We start from the raw sequence: 14,564 nt of genomic DNA, 5'->3' as shown, positions 1-14,564 counted from the left end.
AGCTTCTACAGTATTGGGTAGTCACCAGAGAAATCAACTGCTCTCATGTATGACAATTCTATTTTGGAAAAACAGGAGGTTCCCTCCATCTGCAGGATGTACTATACAGTTTATCCCTTCTTCTCACCTGTCTCTGATGAAGGTGTGAAACAACAGGCTCTAAGAGCTGCAAATAGGAAATAGGCTAACCACAGCACTGTGCTCTTGATTTCTCCCTCCTTCAAGGGCTACTTTGATTCCCCCACCCCAATATTTCACAAAAATGCTGGAGATCCTGATCATGAATGTTCTACATCAGATCTAGTTTTGTCCCAAGTGACAAATCTTTAAGGGAGTTGGAGTCTCCTTAGGCAGAATTCAGCTGCAGATCTAAGCTGCATTAGCTGTCCTTTGTGCATGTCTAGTTACTTCCAGGATGGTGGTTGCCATGTGTCTTCTGCTATTCAGCAATCAAAATGGTGACATCAGTGGTCTGAGCATACTTTCTCACTGGACCTCTAGTCAAAAATAAGCATAGACTGGAGATACTTTGGAAGCAAAATGTATGTATTCAAATCCATATTCTATAAAAACCCAACGTTTCCCCATTTTAATTAATACTATCATTTTAATTAATATTATCATCTCTATCCATTCCATTTGACAGCTGACCCATATAAATGACATCATGGCCATAGGGGTTCAGTATTTTGAAAAAAATGATTCTACTTGCAATTAAAATTAATCCACAGAGGTTTTACCCCAAGGTCTGAAAGGCTAGACTGTTCCTTTCTGATTCATACAGATAATGATGAGCTAGCTAAGTCTAGGAATAAAGAATCTCTATTTTTCTTTCACATGCCATGACATCTTTAAAAACATAATTTCTGAAAAAGGGATTTTCCACTTGTTCTTCCAATGCTAATCCAAAACTCTCATCTATGGTGTTATATAATGTATTGCTTTCAGGGTCTAAACACTGTTTTCAACATTTAACATAATTCAGTTTCCAAAAAGATGTTTGCACATCTTCTCTGCTATTCCACCCAAAGCTTTCACAAATGCAAAAACATTATTTTTTTTTGTTATTGTGATAATTACACCTCACAAAAACAGGTTATGGAAAACAAATCTTTCTGTATAGGTCATTTATATTATATCCCCAGTATTCTAAATGATACTATTAATTCCAAAGCTGCATAAGCCATAATGTTATTTTAAAGCATATGCTACAAAATGTTGTTTTTTTGATCCTCTATTAATGTAGAGTGGATCCCTGCAGGATATCCTCTATTTTCACACTGTAGTAACACATTTGATATGGATTTCTTTAAAAAAAGGTAAAGGAGGGAGTGTTTTTAAAATAAGGGCCCACCTACATATGTCACTATTAGTAAGACAATTATTCTCACAGTGTAATCTTTTATTTTCCCCCTAATAGTAATAATACTTAATTGGGGATTATATGAGTTAATTCCATTGGACGAAAAGTCTGTGGCACTTTGTGATGGCAACAGAGGAGAAAATTTATGTCTGTAAATCATGTGTATTCTAAATGATGGATATTTTTCAGGTTGAGTGAACAATCCAGAGATTTTGAATAGTATTTCCTCATCCTCCTCAAGTCATTCTGATCTGAGGCATGTGGTGAATTTTTTTGTAGGGGAACAGTTAGGGCCAGAGGCGCCAGCTTGGGAGGGCAATGGGGGGATGTTGTGTGGGTAAGCCTTGTGCCTCCCTCCCTAAGCTGGGCAGAAGCTTCCTGGGCTTTGAGAAGGAAGCACCAGGTCTCTGAAAGCATGATGGAGTCCTCCTTCCTCTTTCCTAAAGCCAGGTGGGCTTTGGGAAGGTAGTGGGAGGGCTCTTGGACCCTCTGGAGTATTGCACCTCCCTCCCTAAGCTAGGCACAAGCTTCCCGGGCTTTGGGAAGACCAGCCTGGTCCCCCTGGTTCACTGACCACATGCCACTGATTCTGATCAAAATCTTATGATCTTGAGGCCAAACAAGAAATAATCAGAACTTCTGAGATGCTGTTTTCAAAAAGTAAAAGGAACTCCATACCCTGAATTATGGTTGTGGTATTGGGGCAGGAAATTCCCTCACCATGCTCTTTTCTAGATGTAAGATGTCCTTCAGAGTTGAATATAGCAGTATGGAGAAAAAATTAATCAGAAAATCAAAACTGGGAAAGCAGGAAGGAGGGTTAGCCCCCAATTGTCTATTGCTGCTGCCTTAACTTAACCCTCTCCCAGAAGTAGATCTATTTCATTTAACCAGATTACAGACCTCTTGTGTCCCTATTTTCCAAGGATGTCCCTGATTCACAGAAGCTGTCCTGGTTTCTGATTTGATCCCGGAATGTCCAACTTTTGCTTAGGATGTCCCTATTTTCATTGGAGAAATGTTGGAGGATATGAAGTTATCTGACCCCAGAGCCGTCTGAAGGCAATCCTGTATAGGGAAGTTTTGCTTAATGTTTAATGTTTTATTATGTTTTTATATATGCTGGAAGCTGCCCAGAGTGAGTTGGGCAACCCAGTAAGATGTGTGGGATATAAATAGTAAAATTATCATTATGGAATGGGACGTCCCTATTTTCATCGGAGAAATGTTGGAGAGTATGTTAGAGTCAGGAGCTCTGTTTTGGGCAGGGATCAGATATACTCAGAAGCTCCTAGCTGCTTCTGAGTGTTTCTATTTCCTCCTGAAAGTAGAACAGGGAAAAGTGCCAAAGTGAAGCCATGGATGCAAAAAATGAAGCAAAACAATCAAAAGCACATGCCCTACCTCTCCTTTACAGCCCTGGCTACCTGTCAAGGTAGCCTGCAATGGGTTAGCCACTTTCGGCTCTGGCCTTCTGGCCAAAATCAGTTCCCCACCCCTGCTTGAATATCTACAACAGTCACAAGCCTGCAACCAACTACTGCAATAACTGGAACAGAGACAACAAAGAAAACATTGCACTGAAAACTTTTAAATAAGACAGAAGGTCGAACAGAGAAAGATGCAAGGTTCCTTTGTTAGAGGGAAATGTCTTAAAGGTATATGCTTTTCAACTTCAGTTTTCAAGTTTGCTCAGCTAATACAGAATTGGATAGCAAAAAAGGACATTTTAAGTAACATTGCATAAATGCCTGCTAGTTTCTCAAAAGTTGGTCATGCAAATGTTTCCCATTGTTATGAGATCCAGGATGTTGTTTCTGGAGAAACAGCAGCACTACCACAATAGTTATTATCACTACTTTTACAAAGAAGTATGTAATACTTTATCAGGCACAGGACCAATAGCTGGCTGGTGTTAACTGTAGCCCAGATTGAAAAGTAGGAACAAATGGAGCAGGTAATCTCTAGTCCAACCCATTACTACTGAGATACTTCACATTTTCTAGAAGGGTAAAATGCAATATTAACATTGGAGTTCAGAAACCAGACACCTAATACTTAATCAAACATGGAAGCAGAATTTATTTATTTTCATTGGAAATATTTGTCAACTTGCTTTTGATGCCTAAATGCATGGGCACATCTGTCAAGAACAATTTTTGTTTTATGTCTTCTCTATCAGTGTTCTAGAAACATTATATATTGTTTATGTCCAAATTGATAGTTTTATTGTGCAGAATACTTGGGGAAACAACCACAACTAGAGTTCATTCTCCCTTTGAAAAGAGTAATCGCTGCATTTCAGTAAAATTCAACAGGATTTAAATTTGCACTAGAGTCAAAATAAAAAAGTATATAGCACTGAACAAGCTGGTTTTAAAGGTTAAAGTGCAATTTTGTGCAACAAAAAAACTATACAATGGTTGAAAGAAAATGAATGTTCTTAACTCTTATAGAATTTTGTACTTGTTATTCAAAACTTTGCTTCTATTAATTAAAATAGTAACATCCACTGATGCAATTTCTACATGCAGGTCCCTCAAGAAACACTCAAGATTTCAGGTGAAGGTTAAAGAAATAAAGTTATTAGTGAGTGAATTAAATACCCACTTTAACTTGTCAATAAGATCTTACGAGTTAAGCAATTTAGCAAATAGTCAGATTGAGGTTTGCTAAAATAAAATGCCTGTTACATGAAGCAAGAATGTTTGATACTTTGTTAGAAGAACACCAGATCCACCTAGTGGAATGTTCCTTTACTGCACTGATTTTATGCCAATTTGTAAACACTGATTACAAAATAAAGTAGGTTTTAGATAGTAATATCACTGTGCTCTACTGTACCTGGGTGAAGCCTGAAGAATTAGTAATCTGTTCTACACAATTACACTAAGGCATTCTTAATAGATTAGATAATATAATCCAGATTATATTATGCCTCAATCATAGAAAATGAGAAAGCAAGGAGCACCACAAAGCAGAAAAGCAGTTACATTTAGGAAGATAAACATACATAGTTTAGATAAATGGGTTTAGCTATAAATGAAAAGGCAAGTTCTTGCCTTCCCCCCAAAGAGACACTGGCTGTTCAAATCATTTCCCAATGCAATCTAATGGAAACTCATTTCAGAACCAAACGTAACAATGGGTTAATTTAGCTAAGAAAAGAAATCCTTTGTCAAAATTTGTCTTCTAAGATAAAGATTTCAACACCAGTCCACCTCAAGCTGATATCACAGCTCTAATTACCTAAGGGACAATGCTTATGGTTTAATACTGAATAGATTCTAGTAAGCTTGACTCCCAAGCTTTTCTCCATTTCAACAGCATGGGGAGCCATTTTTTGTGGTTGTTATAAAGCAACCGAGAGTCAGAAACTTTTGCAGACATACTGCACATTGCTCAGAGATCTACCAGGAAATCTAAATCTACGTACCTTCTGCCTAGCCCAGGAACAGGAGCTCAGCTGAGGTGACTGATTGGCAACTCCATACACCTGTCTTTCCCTTTCAAGATCTATTTCATCTGGGATGCTGATCAGTAAAGGCTCTGACATGGCCATTTTGTTGTTGTTTAATGCGAGGGAATGGTAGATGGGGGCTGTCTGTCTTTACCTGACTCAGTAGTGGGGAAGGGAGTTTGATGTTGTTGGGGCACTGGCTCTGCCACTTCCTAATCACTCAGATTCCTTGGACTTTTGAGAGGGCCTGTTACTAGGACCCACAGGTACTCTATAGCAGTGTTTCCCAACCTTGTGCCTCCAGATGTTTTTGGCCTACAACTCCCATCATCCCTGACCACTGGTCTTGCTAGCTAGGGATGATGGGAGTTGTAGGCCAAAAACATCTGGAGGCACAAGGTTGGGAAACACTGCTCTATAGAACAAGTCACTGGAGGCTGCTGCACTCAGTGTATTCCTATGGCTGCCCTCCTTGTGTGCCCTTCCACCCCCCTTGGCAACAACATATTCCCCTTCCTTGCCTCAGGGAGGACTTTGTGCGCTCTGTTCAGGCCCCCTGCTATGAGCTATGCAGGTGTTGTGTAAACCCCCAACACCCTAGAAAGCAGTTCCTGCCTGGAAGACCAGGGGACTTTCTGGAATAGTAAGGAAGATGGTGCAAAGGGCTGCAGTAGTATGGGGGGATCAGAAAACACTGTGTGCCTCACTTTGCCAGAGTAGAAGTGCTTTCCATTAGTGCACTGCAATGCCAGAACTGGAAACAACCAACCACCTATAGGTAGAAGGTAACTTATTTTATTTTTGAAAGGGTTGAGGATAAAATTTACTTCAAAACAACAGCTATTAATAATGAAAAAGCAAGTTGTCTTCCAAACTAAACATTACTTTAATATTGTTGGATCCGCTCGAAGCTGTCATCTATTCTCTTTTATGTGCTTGAGTGCGAATATCTGTGTTGGGAGTTGTACATTAACAGTTGTATATGCACAGAACACATACCCTCCATCTGTTTAGCTGTTCTGTGTCATTTCTTTCAACCCATCACTGTTTCCAATGCATTTTATTAAACTGAATTCAGACATATAGCACAGACAGGCCATGCTTTGGACATAATGGATTTATATAGGAGTTTGGACTGCAGCCTGCTGCTCTCCAACTGTTTTGGACTAAAAACTTCCATTGGCCTTAGCCAATGGGCCAATGGCCATGGGTGATGGGATATGCAGTTTAACAACATCTGGGAAGCACAAGGTTGGTGAAAGTGACCATAATAGATTCCCAAGCAATAGTTTCCCTTCTAATTCAGTGTTTTGGAATGATGTCTGGGGCACTTCTGAGGGCTGTTATTTGCTCTTTTTTCTGGTAGAGAAGGTTAAGCTAACTGCATAGATTGGTGTCAAATAATGCCTACTAGAGCAGTGAGCTAACACACTGGAACACTGACAAGACTATAGTTTGTTTCTAGAGTGATCTAGCTACTAAAATTATTTCTGTTGATTGCTCAGTGTCCTAGTGCTTAGCCAATTTCTGGCTGTGGACTACTATCTTTCAGTTATTATTGTGAGCAAGCCATTGGTTCCAGACGTCCATAGTGAGCATTTAATATTCAGTGGGGAAGAGGTTGCTAATTCAATATATCTGCTGTGCCTAATCCTTCTGAATAGAATGCAGATATGGCTAAGCCTTTTTTTGGCCTGAGGGCCAGGTTCACCTTTGGCCAACCCTCCAGGGGTCACATGGAAGTATTAAAGGTAAAGGTACCCCTGCCCGTACGGGCCAGTCTTGACAGACTCTAGGGTTGTGCGCTCATCTCACTCTAGAGGCCGGGAGCCTGCGCTGTCCGCAGACACTTCCGGGTCACGTGGCCAGCGTGACAAGCTGCATCTGGCGAGCCAGCGCAGCACACGGAACGCCGTTTACCTTCCCGCTGGTAAGCGGTCCCTATTTATCTACTTGCACCCGGAGGTGCTTTCGAACTGCTAGGTTGGCAGGCGCTGGGACCAAACGATGGGAGCACACCCCGCCACGGGGATTCGAAACGCTGACCATGCGATCGGCAAGTCCTAGGTGCTGAGGTTTTATCCACAGCGCCACCCGCGTCCCATCATGGAAGTATTAGGTGAGGCAAAAGTGGGTGTGGCTGCTACACTCTTAAACAAAGGTCGATACTTGCCTCATCTTCAGTATATATTTAAAGAACAATGATAACCACTTTAAACAACCATGGCTTCCCCAAAGAATTTTGGAAACTGGAGTTCATTAAGGATTCAGAGACTCCTGTTCCTCTCAGAGTCACATTTCTCAAAGTGGTTTAACAATCAATCCCTCTTCAAAGGGAAGTCTGGGAACTGTAGCTCTGTGAAGGGAATAGGAGTCTCCTAACAAGTCTCAGCGCCCTTAACAAACCACAGTTCCCAGGATTCTTAGGGGAAGGCTATTTTTTTAAAAATGTGGTATCATACCTCTTTAAATGTATGGTACAGATAGGGCCATGCACACACCTCTCCCCTTAGCTGATCTGTACTAATTAGCTGAGGAGGCAGGGTTATCTGTTGCTTTCCGCCCATCAAATGATCAACCTGATATCCAGAGAAACAGCAATTTGCACCCCCATTAGGTCACTGCGCCCTGTCTACCCCAGCCCTGTGTTAAATGAGGCTTACTCCCAGGTAGAGTGCAAAGTCGTGAAGCCATAACTTAACATGTTTTTATTTCAGTAATGTGGATTTGTGTTGGTGTGGTTTTGCAAATAAGACACCAATGACAGTTTCTGAGATCTTTCAGGCAACACAGATTTCTTACTCAGTCATTTTTGTTGCAAGCCACAATTCCTCCCTTGTGAAACTTTTAGGAATATTTTAATTCATATTTTGCTTCAGAAAAATGCTGTATTTTATGTAATTTATATAAAGCTTAATACATGAAAAACCTAGGGGCTAAAGGGAGTGGGGGAGATCAAAGAACTGAATAAAGGCATAGCTTATCTATCTTATTGCCAGGGGGGGAGAGACCTCCTCAACTCTGCAAAAACTGAAGGGAATAAACATACATTATTTAAGACTACTGGAGAATGAGATATATTAACTAGAATTAATGAGAATAAATTATAGCAACTGGCTGTAAATAATAATGAAAACTTTCCCCACCAAAGCAGGAACTTTTCAAACTGAGGAACCATCATGGACGTGGCTGAAGTTGCCAAGCTTACCTATCAAAAATGGGAATACATAGAAGCAGAGATGTAACTTTTCCCACTTACTGGGGCTCTTAAGTCTGATTCTGCATTTCTGACAACTCAAAGAGAGAAGAGAAATGTGACTCATCTCTCATCCACCAGTCTGACTCCAATTAGGTTGACAAAAATGATTCTGATGAAAGGGGGAGGGGATCAACTCTTACTTCAGACCCGTTTAGGTACTCTTGCACTGTAGCCCAAATCAGCTAAATATATTTCAGTGGTATATAAATATTAATACATACACAGAGGTGGGTGTACATGCAATGGCCCCAACTAGAACAAATAGAGTACATAAACCAACTTCTAAGAGGATTTCAACACAGGTTTGTTGAAGCGTCAGTACTCTGCCTTCTTCAAGGACTGGGAAGCAGTAAAGAAAAATAGAATAGGGAACTAAAAAGAGTTCTGCCAATCTAAGAAGATGAAATTTGTGATGAAGTGGAACCCATCCTTTCCAGGCTTTGACCTAAAAGACAGCCAACATGTAGCTATTTATAATAAAAAAATGTGAATTTCCTGATAGGCTGCATGTAAGGTGGGGAGGCTTCCTGGATTGTCAACAGAGCAGAGTGTAATAGTATTGCTGTGTTTGCACCATGAGACGGGATTGCAAGAGGAAAGATCTTTCAAATATCTGAAAGACCGCCTTCTTCACTGCTGACCCTGGGGTGTTAAGATTGGCAAAGAAGGCTCTTTTGGTAGTTCCACCACCCTCAGCAATGTGGCGAATGGCAGCCCAGGACAGGGTTTTTTCTGAGGCTTCTCCTGAATTGTGCCACTCCCTCCCCACAGACGAGCATCTAGAAGCTTTGTTGTACAGTTTTGGGAGGATGCTGAAGAAGCACCTCTTTACCAAGGCCCTTGACTGTATTTTGTTTTGTGGGATCCACCTCTTTTGCTAAAATTATACTGCTCTGTTGGGGCTGGAACAGTTTTATTTCTTTTAATCCTTATAACTTTTCCATCCATTTGTATAATTCTGTATCATATTGCTGTGACCCTGGGACTTTATGGTGAATGGTGGGTATGAAATCTTATAAATAAAGCAATAAAATATAGAAGCAGGCTCTGATAGTATGGGGGTCAAGGAGAATGGCATAATAGGTCAGTGAGTTATTGATGGCATGTCCACTGAGGGATTGTTCAGAAATTATTGGATACCTTTTATGTCTTATTCAACTCAGCCCTAATAGTACTGCTTCCTATATCAGTGTAATAAAAAGGGGTGAGTCTATCTTCCCTTTCCTTCACTCCGTGCTGACAACAGAAGGAAATGGCCATAGGGCAGGGTGACGAGAAGAACCTCTTCATCCTGCTTTCCTCCAGCAATGGCAGCAGGATCTTGAGACTGGGGTGAATTTGGGGGGGGGGGGATGAAGATGGGGAAATTTGGGGGAATGTGTGGGCGGCAGCAGCAAAGGGAAGCACATGAAGGCTTGCTGGCCGGCCTGGATCATTCACCTGACTTCCTGCCCACGCATCTGGGCCACCCACTCATTCAGACCCCAGCTTTCCCTTGGCCTGTTGTGCGTGCATGCAAGCAGGCGGGCAGGCAGGTGGCAGTGGCAACAAGAGGAGCATAGGAAAGCCTGCCTGGGCCAGCTGCTTTCCCACTTGTGCCACCGCCTGCCTGCTTTCATTGTTCGTGTAATAAAAAGAAATTGTTATTTAGGGGAATTTAATTTAATTCTAAATTATATTCTGGAAACCTGGGAGATTTCATGGGGTCAAAAAACAAAGGATGTACCATGCTATATTAGAAGCAAAAAAACTTGTTTTGATGAATTGGAAGAGCCGCAAAAAGATTCCATTGAGCACATGGATTGATAATATGCACAGATTAGCTACATATGAATGAATTGCATGTTGACGCAAAATAAGAATGGATAAATATGAAGAAATCTGGAATGAATATTTAAGTGATAAGGCAGATAGTGGTGGGAAGTAGGGGGAGGAGAGAGGGGTGGGAAAATATTGTTAAAAAAGGTGTAGTTATAGGTATATCAGTGTATTCAAATCTGAATTGTCAGATTGTGTTATTTGCAGTATAGGGCTGGGCTGCAACATTGCAACTGCAGGCTTTTAGTGTCTGCCAATTTATTTGTTTTTTTCTTAACTAAACACTCTGACCCTGCTTATTCTGCTTGACTTCCTTGCTAACCCCCTGTCTCCTTTGCCAGTTCTCTACCTCACCTACCTACTGTGGCTTTTTCCACCCCCTTACTATCTCCCCACAGTTCCTTCCACCTTCATGCTACTGTGCACCTCCCCACATCCTTTAAGCAGCTTGCTTGGGCTGGGCTGGCAATCCCCACACTGCAATTGGCAAGGCCACCTATTGGTGGTCATGCAAACTTAGAGCATTGTGACATTTTGCATTCTTATGTATATAGGAAGAAAGTCAGAGTCTAAATGTATGAAATATATCTCAGTTCAGGTTATGTCAACCAACAAGAACATGAAAGGTGAACTAAAATTATGTGAAAATGTTTGTTATTTAGGTCTGGAAGAAAATCTTCACATTATATCCCCCCATTGTTCTTTAACGGTAAAGGGTTAAAAAGATAAAGCGCAGATACTTTATTCAGAGCTGCTCAAATATACTGTAGGCAGTGGTTGCCTAGGGCAACAAACCATTTAGAGACTATTTATTTTATCAGTTTATTGTATGATGGATTGTAGGCTGTAAAGGGAGGCTTTTTTTTTTAGCTTATGTAGAGGCAGTAGAAACTCTACATTCGCCCTGAGTCTGATTCTGTATTTCCCCCATAGGAACACCCCATGCTGAACCCTTGAAGGGAGCTTGCTCTCTAAATAGCAAGATTTATGATAATGCATTAGGCAGTACGTCAGGTCAATTTGTTGTCGAACAATGGAACATTCCATCAGGACATTTCCAGGAAAGTATTATCTGTTTGGGATAATTGGGACAGTTTGTGTAACAAGATACATACCTCACTTAATAGGTGCATCATTTCTATTGCCATAGCCACAGCATGATAGAATAACGGCAGCATTCTTCAAGTGGAACACAATAGGCACCCAAAATACTCAACTTTGATTGTCACAGCTTACAATTGTTGCCAATCAGCAGGTTCAGCAACCAAGTGCAATTTTTCAGAATGTAATGGTGTTCAGGAAGGAGAGGGGGAAATTACTTGCTTAAAAAAACAGAGGGGGTGGAATATCCACATGAAAGTAGGTTGCACAGTTATAAAAAAAATACCTGCATTTTCTTCAAGAAAAAAGAATAGGAAGATTTAGCACACACACTTAAAGCAGAAAAAGGAGTCATGCCAAATGTTTGCATGGTCCATCTGTTCAAGTAGTCAGATGCTTCAGAAGAAGTGTGAGACCAAAGGACAATTTATGGATAAAGAGATTAATAGAGATTCATTTCCTCTGGTACAAGAGCTTTAGATACATTGAGGACGGCTTGCATCCCCTGACCATGGCTACGAGTTTATGCTGGATTTTCATGACTTTAACTCTTCATCTTAAACCACTCCTTGCTTTTTAACATCATCCCATGGTAATGTATTTCACAGGTAGTACAGAACTGCAAATTACAATTTGCCTGGTTACATGGGTCCCTATGATCCATTGTCTCCTGTTTTGAGCTTGAATTTTTTTTAAAGGTGCATTCAGCACTGAGTAAACCTAAAAGATCCATGCTTGAATGACTGAGCCAGTTCTTTCAGTTGCTTGAAGGATCCTGCTTTACAAATCACTGATTATATATTGTTTTTACACCTGATACCTCATAATTGTCTGAGTCACTGCAATTATCTGTGCTAATTTAGTTCTGTATAATTTCATTCTCTTCCATTTGCCTTCTTTTCCATGCCCTGAGACTGGGTCACTTGAAATACGAATATTTCACTGTTGATTATTTCCTTATACAGGGCGAGTCTTTTAAAAGAGGCCCCATGGAAGATGTGTACTCTGTATCCATGGGGCCTCTTTTAAAAGACTCATCCTGTATTTGCAGCTTAGGAGGAACCAGCTAAGGGCCAGGGGTGCCAACATAAATGAAATATTGTGGGGGCCCAGGTAAGCCCCTCCCTGCATAATTGATCACAGGACATGGTGGATGCACACTATTTGAATGGTAATGCCCATCAACTTTGTGGGTGCCTGGCCCATCAAATATTTGATTGTGATGCCAAAGCCCACACAGCCCCTAGGAGTTGGCTCCTATGCTAAGGGCTCACCCACACTTGTACTTGGTCTGTGACTTCTAGGCACGGGTTCGAGAGGTTTTCCTTTTCTCCTGCTGCTTTCCCTGGGAAAACCTGCTGTTTAGTGCTGAATTGGAACAAATGTCAACTGGGCTTTCTGCAAATTGACGTTTGTTCTCATTCAGTGGTAAACGAATAAAATAGAAACCAAAAAAGTCACGGAACAAATGGAACAAAATTATGCGACAAAGCAAAGTGTGGATGAGCTCCCACTAATGCAAAGCTCCCACTAATGCAAAGTCCCAAAGTTCCTTGTTCTTATGAAGGTTACCTTGGAAGTAAGTCTCCAGACAAGCTTATTTCCAAATCAGCGTGCACAAGATTGCAGCTTGGCAGAAATATTGGCATCCATCAGAATCTTTCACAGATCATCATGTCTCAGCAGCTTAGCTGCTGAAGCAAGGCTCAAAAAAATAAATGACTGATTTTTATTTTTGAGTGTGCACCAGCAAAGCTTTTCTGCAAGGTACACGCTTTGCTTCCCTTCAACTTTTCTCTAGCTTTACGGTATAGTGAACAGAATTCATTTTTTACTGAAGAAACTTTCCCCACCCACTTTCCTTTGACTCTGAGTCCTGCTGAAACCTAAGATGAAGTGGGAGGAAATGACAGTGCAGAAGATTTGGAAAAACTACCACAGCTTACACTGAATTCCTGCCTTCAGTTAGAAACAGTGCAGTCTGTTTTGGAAAGAACTAGGAATAAAGGAAAATGTAACAAATGGACTATCACAAACCACAAGATAATATAATGTGTATTGAAAGCTCAAGAATTAAGCATGGTCTAAGATGCCAGTCCAAAAATGTACTAAATTTCCACATTTCATTAATTTGACACATTCTTGCAACAGCAAACATGATTAGTTTTACAGAGTACATCTGGGAGGCAACAGCAATAATAACCCAAAATAATACCTACTCCATACACATCAACTAAGAATATGCAAGGATTGATGAATGGAAAGTTCCATGCTGCAAATGTGGACAGGAAACAACAGCAGAAGAAACAAATGGCAACTGCAAAAAATATAAAAAATATTGCAGTGTGGAGCTGCTCCTGTTCACTGTTCCAGTTAAGTCAGCCGTGCCCTCCTCCACAACACACCATTCAATACCCCTGCCCACCCGATTTTCCATTTCCCAAAATGGCTAGTCAGCATTCCATGGCATGCTCAGTCCTCATTGAGCTGTTTAGGGTTGTTGTTGATGTTTTTGTCAATTTCAGGTTTTCCTAAGTATGTTGGTGCCTATCTCTTGAATGTCTATGGTGCCACTTATGATAAAAAGATACAGGTGAGACACTAAAAAAAGGAAAACTAGGGTACTGGTGGAATGGAATGTAGTGTCTGGAATCCTGAAAAGAAGCACTGTACACTGTAACATTTAAGGATTCTCCATTCCATTCTACTACCTCCATTTTCCTTTTTTAACCTCCAATTGTCAGTATGCTGTGTCCAAATGGGGATATGTTAAATTAACATGTCATTGTTTGAATTACCTATTCAGTCAATGATATTGTTCATTCTATTCTTTTTATAGGGTTTCTTCTCTCTGCAGTAGCCTTTGAAAATATGCCTCACTCCATATACGGAATGGCACACACTAAAGCATGTTATACTCATGGTATACTCACTGCAGATGGGGTTCGTCAACCTGGGAAGGTAGCCCATCTAGAAGGAAAACTCTGATCCTAAACCTTTGCACTTTTCCACCCAGTATGAAAAGACACAGAACATGGACAAATGTGATCTTTGTGAAATCAGTTATCAATTCTTTAGATTACTGCAGATTAATACGATCACACAGGCACTGACAAAGCATTATGGAGATGAGGGGAAAGATAGGGGAAATTATGTCATTCAGTTTGTATCAGCTGGTGAGGGAAAGCAAAACTAGACATTTAGGATTTGTCTTTTCAAATATGTCTATAACAGCTTTATCCATTTTGATAAATAATTTCATATAATGCACCATTTATCTATTCTAGAAACTATAAAGAAAATCCATATAATTGAAGCTCAGCTTCTTCAAGAAAACAGAGATAGCACACTTAGTTCCTTAGCAACATAATGAAATGTAATTTCAAGCGCTCTGCATATGTGTTTGAACAATCAACTTGCCCTCTATCATCCACAACAGTCAGTTGCATTGGAGCATTTTGATTCTGCTTATTATATGCATGATAATGGAAATAATATAAGCTCTAAAGTCCATTATAGAATGTTGCAAATTATCCCCATGTAAGTGTGTGTGCCCACAGCCA

At 40.5% G+C, this 14,564-nt stretch overlaps 1 protein-coding gene across 14 annotated transcripts in view; it reads right to left on the bottom strand.

Annotated features, from left to right (window-relative positions):
* Nucleotides 1-14,564, bottom strand: part of ANKS1B (ankyrin repeat and sterile alpha motif domain containing 1B) — a 319,748-nt gene that overhangs the window by 111,753 nt on the left and 193,431 nt on the right. The window lies entirely within an intron of this gene.

Source organism: Podarcis gaigeae, assembly GCF_964106915.1.
Source record: "Podarcis gaigeae genome assembly, chromosome: 10".
NCBI classification, from domain to species: Eukaryota; Metazoa; Chordata; class Lepidosauria; order Squamata; family Lacertidae; genus Podarcis; species Podarcis gaigeae.
The sequence above is the reverse complement of the archived record's forward strand: the minus strand, read 5'-3'. Positions and strand labels throughout refer to the sequence as shown.